We start from the raw sequence: 10,065 nt of genomic DNA on the forward strand, positions 1-10,065 counted from the left end.
ACTGCGTTAAATGGAAACCCTCCAAAAGTAGCAAAATTGCAGTTTTCTTTTTAATTTCCCCACAAAATAAAAATAAAAATTGTTGTATCGTAAATTTATGGTAAAATAAAGAGTCATTACAAATTAATACAATTGGTCACCCAAAAAACAAGCCCTCATGTTGGTCTATGGATGGAAAAATAAAAGTTATGGATTTAAGAAGGTGAGGAGGAAAAAACGATAATGCAAAAATGAAGATGTCTGAGTCCTTAAAGGGGTATTCCAGGCAAAACCTTTTTTTTTATATATCAACTGGCTCCGGAAAGATAAACAGATTTGTAAATTACTTCTATTAAAAAATCTTAATCCTTCCAATAGTTATTAGCTTCTGAAGTTTTCTGTCTAACTGCTCAATGATGATGTCACGTCCTGGGAGCTGTGCATGATGGGAGAATATCCCCATAGGAACTGCACAGCCTCCGGGACGTGAGTCATCAGAGAGCAGTTAGACAGAAAACAACAACTCAACTTCAGAAGCTAATAACTATTGGAAGGATTAAGATTTTTTAAAAGAAGTAATTTACAAATCTGTTTAACTTTCTGGAGCCAGTTGATATATTTAAAAAAAAAAGCTTTGGCCTGGAATACCCCTTTAAGGCCCAAATGGGCGTAGTCCTTAAGGGGTTAAGGTCTGTTGAGCTATGATCAACGGTAGAGAGGACTTGACTGTCATCAGGAACCACAAAATCAGATAGAGACGATAGTCAGAAACAGGATCAGTATCCAGAGTAGATGTCAGTCAGGCCAGAGTCATACACAGAATTAAAATCAGAAACAGATTCAAATTGACTAGGGGACTACTGGCCGCTGTGGTAGCTGGTATCATGGTTGGTGCCGGTTGGTTCAGCCCCCTCTCCATGCCAGGAGTGGGCCGCAGCACTTTAGTTGGTACCTATGAAAAAAGCCAAATCTCCTCGTCGGGAGAGGGCCTAGGTACTGTCGTTGGTGCCCAAAGTTTAGGCTTCATCTCTTTGTCGTGAGCAGGCCTGGGCACTTCGCTGTACTCAGAAAGAAATTTGATCTCAGCTTGAAGGGATAGGACTCCCAATCAGTTGAAGGGAAGTATTTGAAGGGTATTTGAGTAGGAGCTGCTGGTCTGGTCACCGCCGCAGCCCATTCTCCACGGAGACCCCGGACAGGGGTATATTCCACAATCTGACCCACCGCCAGTGAGTGAAACCTCTTTTCAATGTATGGCCTCTGACCTTGTCATATTTTGTTACAGTGGCTCTACATCTTTCCAAAGGTTTCTTTCCTTCTCGGGGGTAGTCCCACATTCTGATATAATGCGCTTCCATTTCTTTTGTGTTTTGTTGATAGCGCACTTGCTCTTCATATGGCAGATGAATATGTTTAGGTGCATACAGTTCCCTGTGTCGGGCCTTTAGTTGTGCCATCAACTCAGCTATTTCAGCCTCCTGACGAGCCCTTTCTCTTTGAGCAGTGGGAACCGGAGGGAGTGGCTTCCCAGGTGTGGGTTGGAGTACAGCATGCATGTATTCGATTAACTCCGGTCGTGCACTCTGCAAACTGGATTGAGGTACCTCAGGTTCAGGGCTGGAGGAGGAAGAAAAGGCAGCCTCTGGCAGGGTACTCACTGATGACTCCTCTGACGGGATCTCGGCCCATGAGCCCCAGGTCCTATGGTGAGGGGACAGTCTCACCAGTGATGCACCTCCAGGTATCCCAGTGCCTTCTTGTCATCGTCGGGCAGTGGGGGAAGATTGCAGGCCCCTTCTTCATCCAACGACAACCGCTGCAGACGGTCGGCAAGGTTCTGGAACAGTTGGGCTGTGACCGCCACAACTTTCCACTGTTCCGGTGCCATCTTGATGCTTTCGCCCCGAGGAACACTGATCTCCTCCATGTCTGCACTCTCCGGCTCTCTGTGCAGACTGAAAAGGGCACTTGTCAGGGTTTCTTTTATACTGGGCTTCCCCAAAATGGCTGCCGGCAGGAAGAACATCATCGGTGCAGCCCCGACTTCGGTTCTCCCTGGAACAAGGGGAGGATCGCAGCATAAATTCACCTCTCTCTTTACACATTTGCGCAGCGAATAAATCTTTGCCTCCCCCCTTACTTTTTGCATGGCCCCCTTGTACTGTACACAACACGCACCGCTCTTGTACATGGAAATGCAGTTTGCAGCACACATATGAATACAGTCTCTTATATCGGGGGAGTACACTTTCACTGGTGGCAACAGCAGCAGGCACACACCCGTATCCTGTTTGTGATGCCAAAAAGGCTTTGTGGTGCCTTGGGGGTGTATGTAGGGCAGTTGGGGTGTTGCTGTGAGGTATATCACGGGTATAATTAACTCTTGTCAGTCGTGACGCCAGGGTGAGGGTTAATACTGTGATGATTGGCCTATCGCCACCCTTCCCAAAAGCGATAGGGAGATGTAGAATAAATGCAATGTCCACAACCAGAGCTTTGCTGAAAACTTTTGGAAACTTTACTGAAGATTTTCTGTAACATGGGATAACAGGAACAGTCCTTATAACAAAGTCTATCAATTGGCTTATTCAATTATACTAGGCATTGGACAGTGGAGTTGCTGTTAAAGGGGTACTCCGCCCCTGGCATCTTATCCCCTATCCAAAGGATAGGGATACGATGTTAGATCACCACGGTCCCGCTGCTGGGGACCCCGGGGATCGCCACTGCGGCACCCCGCCATCATTACTGCACAGAGCGAGTTCGCTCTGTGCGTAATGACGGGCGATACAGGGGCCGGAGCATCGTCACGTCATGGCTCCGCCCCTCATGCCATCACAGCCCATCCCCTTAATGCAAGTCTATGGCAGGGGGCGTGACAACCGCCACGCCCCCTCCCATAGACTTGTATTGACGGGGGCAGACCGTGATGTCACGAGGGGCGGAGCCGTGATGTAACAATGCTCCAGCCCCTGTATTGCCCGTCATTACGTGCAGAGCGATCTCGCTCTGCACAGTAATGATAGCGGGGTGCTGCAGCAGCGATCCCCGGGGTTCCCAGCAGCGGGACCCCGGCGATCTCACATCTTATCCCCTATCCTTTGGATAGGGGATAAGATGTCTAGGGGCGGAGTACACATTTAAAACACAAATCTGTCACACCCCGACATGTTTCGCCACTGTTGTGGCTTTATCAAGGAGTTCACTGACTGCATTGCTGTCAGTGAACTCCTTGATAAAGCCACAACAGTGGCAAAACATGTTGGGGTGTGACAGATTTGTGTTTTAGCAGCAACTCCACTGTCCAATGCCTAGTATAATTGAATAAGCCAATTGATAGGGTCCTACCTGGCGTACCTTACCACCTAGTTGATATACAGCCCATACCTGCGGTGCACAGCAGGTTTATAGAGGCTGGGATTCCCCAGTACCTTATACTGGGGAACCTGACAAACAACAACCACATACAGTAGTGGCCTAAACATCATACATAGAACCCTATCCAGGCCTACTTTAGGGCATTCATGGAAAGTAGGGACCTATATTGAGGCTATCAGTTCTCAAGATCCCATATACAGGTGATGTCTGCAGCTGGCTGCTCTTGGGCGGTTTATATCGTGATCTGGAATGATACATATACACGATTAACATCAACAGTGAAATATATGCCTGAAGTAGGTCTGGTATTATTGATGGGAATCAGTACAATAGTCCTGAGAACTGGAAGGCCAGTCAACTGACCCTAAGGCCATATTCTATAGACGGAGGGACTGTAGTGGAGCTGTGTTTTTAAATACATTTATTTTCTCACCTATATATTAAATTATTCACAATAAAAGTTATGATCTGTGACACATGCAATATAGAGGTTTCTTTTGGTTAACCCTCTGGGGTTAAATTGGTTGTATATTCCTAATTCCTATCATAAAGGTCTCTTATTTGAATATCAAACAACTTATTTTAAATACAATATACTGTATGTATATCATTCTATACTCCTTCTATTATTAACCATAGTGCCTACAATATTTAGTCATATCATATTTAATACAATGACCATATCATAACATACCACAGTGTTCATCAAATCAATCCTTTGTTTTATAATTACACCATAATCATATCAATTCCCACATTACATATCCTTTATATTACTATCTCCTAATTATTACCCATATTATGTATATAATTACAAATGTGAAAACACCTCACTATAGCACATAGCACTAATCCAAAATTCTATACACCACAATATAACCTCCCATCATACCAACTAGATCATGTAACCCCTACCCCCCATATGTGCCTCCCTCTACTGGGATCATGAATAATACATAAAAGTAAATGACAATAAAGCCTGGTGTTACCTTGGAAGTCGCGGTCGTCTACTGACCACTATATATATATATATATATATATATATATATATATATATATATATATATATATAGTGAAATTTATAGTAACCTGTGCCATACAGTGCCATTATAGTGCAATTACATAACTCATCTCAAATTCCCCCCACAACACACCCACACTCACTTGCATGACATTTAACCCGTTATATCCCATTCCCACACCCAAAACCAACTCTATAGTGCCCAACCCAACATCTATACAGTAACCCCCCGACATGCGATGGCCCCGACATATGATCAAATCGACATACGATGGCCTCTCAGTCAGCATCGGCATACGGTGCTTTTATATGTCGGGGCCATCGCATTAACTGCTATCCGACAGCGCAAAATGCTTAAGCTGCTGTCGAATAGCAGTTTAAGCATCTTGGACAGGTTCACTTACCTTTTCCCGCTGCTCCGGGTCCACTTCACGATCCTCCGGCGTCTTCTGCATCTTCTCCGGGGTCCGGGCTTCGCTTTCCGGCATCGTTATTATGTCGCTGCGCTCGCCGTCCCGGCGCAGCAACGTAATAACGTCACCAGAAAGCGAGGCCCGGACACCGGGGAAGATGCGGAAGAAGCCGGAGGATCCAGAAGAAGACGCCGGAGCAGCGGGACAGCATCGGGAACCCCTAGGACAGCATCGAGAGCGGTGAGGATGCGGTCTGGAGCGGTGGGGACAGGTGAGTATTAAATGCACTTTTTACATTGCACGAATCCCTCAACACACGATGGATTCGACAAACGATGGGTCATTTGGAACGAATTACCATCGTATGTTGAGGGACCACTGTACTATCACACACACACCCTTACGAAGTGGGTTAACCCACGAAACGACGTATGTCGAGGGTACACAGAAGTCCCCAAATGGCCGCCGGTAACATACTAAGAGCAGGTAATGCATTCTATCATGTGTATTAATACGTTATGTATGTTATTTTAAACATTGCCTGGAAACATTGCCAAATACATACGGAGGAGGATTTATTATCTTATATAAGTGTGTTGCTATATTCTTGATTATCCATACGGCAGGGGACAATGTGCTCATTAGGGTGCATGTTTTTTATGGGTTAGGGGTGTCTTTATCTTTTTTGAGCTGTTTTTGATAATTATGTAAAATTATATCTGAAAAAGTTTTTCGGATTTATGATAATTGAGTATATCTTTATTGGTAGCAAGTGTAGGTTTATTAATACAATATAAGATTGGAAAATTGTTGTTCACAGACTGTCTCCCTCCAATCTGACTGAGTTTTATCTTTTTTGCCAAGAAGAATAGAAATTCTAAGTGTAAAGCTGGTAGAGACATTTTCTCATTATTATTTGAGGCACAATAAAAGATATGTTGCATTTTTAAAGTATTATGTATGATGTGCTGGTCAAATGGCAAAAGTCTAAGTCTATTTAAATTCCAGTTTCTAGCATAACCAAAAAAAAAGGAAAGAGGTCCAATAAAGGTTGATGCATCTTAAAGTCACTGTAGGCAATCTGTATCCTAGCATTAAGTAGGTGAACTGCTATCAAGAAGATTGGTATCTATTTGCCTACATAGGTATTTTACCTTGGGATCAGAAGAAATAGCATGATATTTCCTGGTTTGTAGTGAAAAAGGTAGACATACAGTAGGTAATGGATAGATGGGCTTCCAAGATGTTAAAGAGGTTATTCACCATAAGGTGATTTTAACACTTACCTGCCAGACAGTAATGGACATGCTTAGGAAGGATCTGTGCTTGTCTTGGGGCTATGTTGTGAGATTACCATAATGCTGTGGCTATCTTTTTGTGAACTGGGTATGTCCTGTTGGATTTCATTCTCAAACTACACATCTCATAGTTCCATGCTTGTAAATTTGAGGTCACATTCCTCCCTTCCACACATCATCCCCCCACCCATTGAAACAGAAATGAGCTGCATTCCATTCAAAAGGCCAGTGTTTTCTAACCAGGGTGCCTACAGCTGTTGCAAAATGATCTCTCTCCCTCTCAGCGGTCGCTCCACCCATTGAAGCAGACAGACTCCCTGTTATCACCTTACTAGTGATGTCACATCTAGCCACACTGCAGTCTTGGAAAACCTGAGACCTGAGTAATTTTGTATGCTGTTAAAAATAAATGTTGGGGCAAAAATCACAGAAGAATTGTGAGACCACAGGTACACACACAGGTACAGACATTATATTTTGAACTACACTAACTTTACAGCCCATGTAGCATAGTCATATAAAATATAAAAAAAAAACTTTAATACCCCTTTAAAGTATATTTGTCGTGACTTTTCAGGATAAGATTTCCTGTCTGTGCCTACATGAGGGGAAGCACGATATCTTGAATACTGCATTTTTAGATTTCTGCTCGGCAGGTTTCATCTATAATTTTCAGTTCTCCCTGAGCGGGTGGACAGAGCCTAACGAGGATGGACTCCTGCGCTTATATGTCTCTGTGCACAGCCTAAGCAACAGCAGCTGTAGCTTGAAAGGCATAACATCTTGTCATGAGGTAGAGGGGTGTAGAGCCGAGGTACTTCTGTGCCTCAGGGAGTGGTGACCCTGAGGTACCGAAACTCACTGGGTGAATGCACTGCACCATACTCTTCACCTTTGACACTCGCCCTTTGTATCCCGGCCTTCTTGCTAGGATCAGGGCAATTTTTATAGATCCGGCCGGATGACTGGGCAGTATATCTGCACTCGTACACTTATTTATAATTTTTTTGTTTGTCACTGTGCCATGTTTGTGTCTTTATTTGTACACAGGATTGTCAGGATGCGGTAGCCCTTCTGGGTGTCCCTCCTGGCGGTCTAGGGGAGGTGTGTGTGGCCATTAGGTTCCTCACCTCCCTGCAACCCCTGGGCATCTTGGCTTTGGTCAAGATGCCACCAGTATACGGCTCCTCGGCTGATACTTTGGCTAATTCCTAGGTTGAAGCCAGGAGCATTTTCAGCCCCTTAGTAGCTTCGGCGAAAAGGGGAATCGGACCTGGATCCTTGCAGTTGCCTTTTGGCCCGGAGGTGAAGGGTAGGTTTGCTGGGGGGCCTCTCTCCTTTCGGAGAAGGGCTTAGCGATAGACCGCATCCTTTGTGCACATTTTTTTTTGTGCGACACGTTTGCACTTTTTCTTGCACTTCGGGTGATAGAGAGCACTTGCCTCGGCTCTTAAAAAAATAACATAGGAGTACTGAGCATTCTAAACTGTGTATAAAGCCCTATTGAGAGACATATTACTGGTAGAGTTGTCTGTACTGTCTCTCTGTCTCATGTGTTCCCAAACATCTCTTCTCCTGCCTCCCTCCATCCCTGAGTGAGTTGCAGGACATACACTGACCTGACACAGGACAAAACTGAGCTGATTTTCAAAATGGAAGACAACTTAAAGTGAAGGGAGGAAGGGGAAATAAAGCATTTTTGTCTAATAAGATGTAACAAAAGTATGTTATATTCACTTGAACTATTGATCTATGCAAAGATTGTTGAAATGCAGTGCCTGTTTAAATAATCAAGTTTTTATCTAACCTGGATAGTCAAACAAAGAGATGTGTGGGTGTTTGGTTAAGAATGAGTAAGAGTGGGGAGATGAAGAAGTTGAGGTAGATAACTTTGTTAAAAGAAAGTAGGTAGGAACCTTTTGCTCAATAGATTTTTAAGTAGGGTACTGTGACCAGTGGAGGGCCAAGACATTTTTATTTTGGTCTGTGCCATGCCATTTTACATTAGGGACTCACTTTAATCCGGTAGCTGTGGAGTGGAAAATGGGCTTTACAACTTGATCAAAATGTATTTTAACTATGATGTTAGTTTTTGTAATTGTGCTAAGAAGCAAGGATCAATGTACAACATGTGGATGTGCGGCCATGTCTTTCTTCTAAATTTGCTTTACATTTGTATTCTGTCCCCTCACTTAGTTTTGTTTTGCTTTGGCTCCAGCAAGCAACTGCACGAGGGTTTATTATTGGCTTCTCTCAGTCGGCTGCGCCAGGGGCCATATCTGGCAGTAGTGTGGCTGCTGAAATACTGTTGCTGCCCGTCACCAAGCAATATTAAGTTAGAAACTCACTTGAATCAGGTGGCTTTGACATGGTGAGTAGCTTGTATGTTTTGAAAAAAAAGTATACTAGCTAACTGATGTTAGTTTTTGTAATTTTCGGAGAAGCAATAGATAAATGTACAACATGTAGATGTGTGGCTATGTCCTTTTTCCTAAACTAGTACTAGCATTTCTACACATGCTAACAAAGGTGTATAAGAATGTACTCAAGCCAGTCAGATGGTCTATTGAAAAGTGTAGTAAGAATGTATTGATACATCAATCATGCAGTTTTCTTTTTGTCACAGGAATATGAAGAATGTATCCCTTATCCAAAGTCCCTTAAACATTTTGCCTATCTTATCACAATTCTAAATTCTCAGCCAAAAATACAAGATCAAAAAATTCAGTTTTATGAAATAGGGAGATAATGCTCCAACTTCTTATATTTTAACACAGTCTTTCATCTTAAACTCAACAATTAAGGGATCATTAAGGGATGTTGAAATGCGTCAATGGTTTTAAGGATGTTTGTACCTAACTCCAATAAAGAGTTCCTGTTTGCACCTACTCTGATTGCTGGATATCTTGCTTTCCTCAATTAAGGGTTCTTGGTTAACCACAATTGTTACCAAGAGCATAAGAAAGAGTCAAGGTTAGTACTAGGGAATTGTTGTTGCAGCCTGATTAATTTAGGTGTATCACCAAATATAATAACCTGCTGATAGACATCGGAAGGATCGTGAAAAGTCATTTGCATGTCCTTCTAGTACACTGAACATATGGAGTGGGGATTATTTGATTTGTCACTGTATGGCCCCCAACACCATATTCACTAATCCTCAATTAGAAGGATTTTTTGAGTTGGGGGTCATGTCAACTGTAAGACAAGGGATGTCCTTTGTTTGTCCTTGCTGCAAAGTTGATGTTGGGAAGACTTCATAAGAATTATAAAAAAGTTCATAGAAGTGTGTTTCCACTAATAAACTAATCAATTGGGATCCAGTGGTAAACAGTTGACATCAGACATGATGCATTTTCTCAGATACTACCCAATTAAGCCCCACATTATCAAACTGACTGATCCTCTAAAAACCAACTTCTCAGGACAGAATCAAAATTTGTAAAACACAACAATAATTCTCTCTTATCCTAAACAATTTTTTTATTTCTACCAATAATATTGTTTACTTATTGATTATACTTATGATTTTATTTATTTTATATTTGCGTATGTGGTTCATTCCTGTGACCTCTGATGTGAATGTAGTCACCTCTCAACTATAAATAGTATACTCTTTGTTACTCTGTAAGAAGATTCTTCTTCAGGAATTTCAAGGCCAAGACAATTCAGCATTTGTAGACAACATTATGTATGGATCCAATTTTTTTTAACTTTAGGATGTACGTTTATTATTTTTTGGAAAGGACTAGAGAAGAAGTGTGCATATACTGTACACTCACTAGTCACTTTATTAGCTACACCTTGCTAGTGCCAGTTTGGAGCCCCATATGCCTTCATAACTGCCTTCATGGCATACTTTCTAGAAGGTGCATGAACCATTAATCCAAAAATTTGGTCCATATGAACATGATGGCATCACACAGTTGCTTCAGATGTGTAGAATGAGTTCTGGTGATTGTCAAGGCCATTGGAG

The 10,065-nt window shown here is 42.6% G+C and overlaps 1 long non-coding RNA gene across 1 annotated transcript in view; it reads left to right on the forward strand.

The window, feature by feature from the left end:
- The window catches only part of LOC130273713 (uncharacterized), a 13,345-nt gene extending 4,392 nt beyond the window's left edge, over window positions 1-8,953 (forward strand). The window contains exon 3 of the long non-coding RNA XR_008844096.1: window positions 8,286-8,953. This is a non-coding gene — a long non-coding RNA (uncharacterized LOC130273713). The remainder of the gene's footprint in view (window positions 1-8,285) is intronic.
- Window positions 8,954-10,065: the final 1,112 nt, after the last annotated feature.

Source organism: Hyla sarda, chromosome 5 (assembly GCF_029499605.1).
Source record: "Hyla sarda isolate aHylSar1 chromosome 5, aHylSar1.hap1, whole genome shotgun sequence".
Taxonomy (NCBI): domain Eukaryota; kingdom Metazoa; phylum Chordata; class Amphibia; order Anura; family Hylidae; genus Hyla; species Hyla sarda.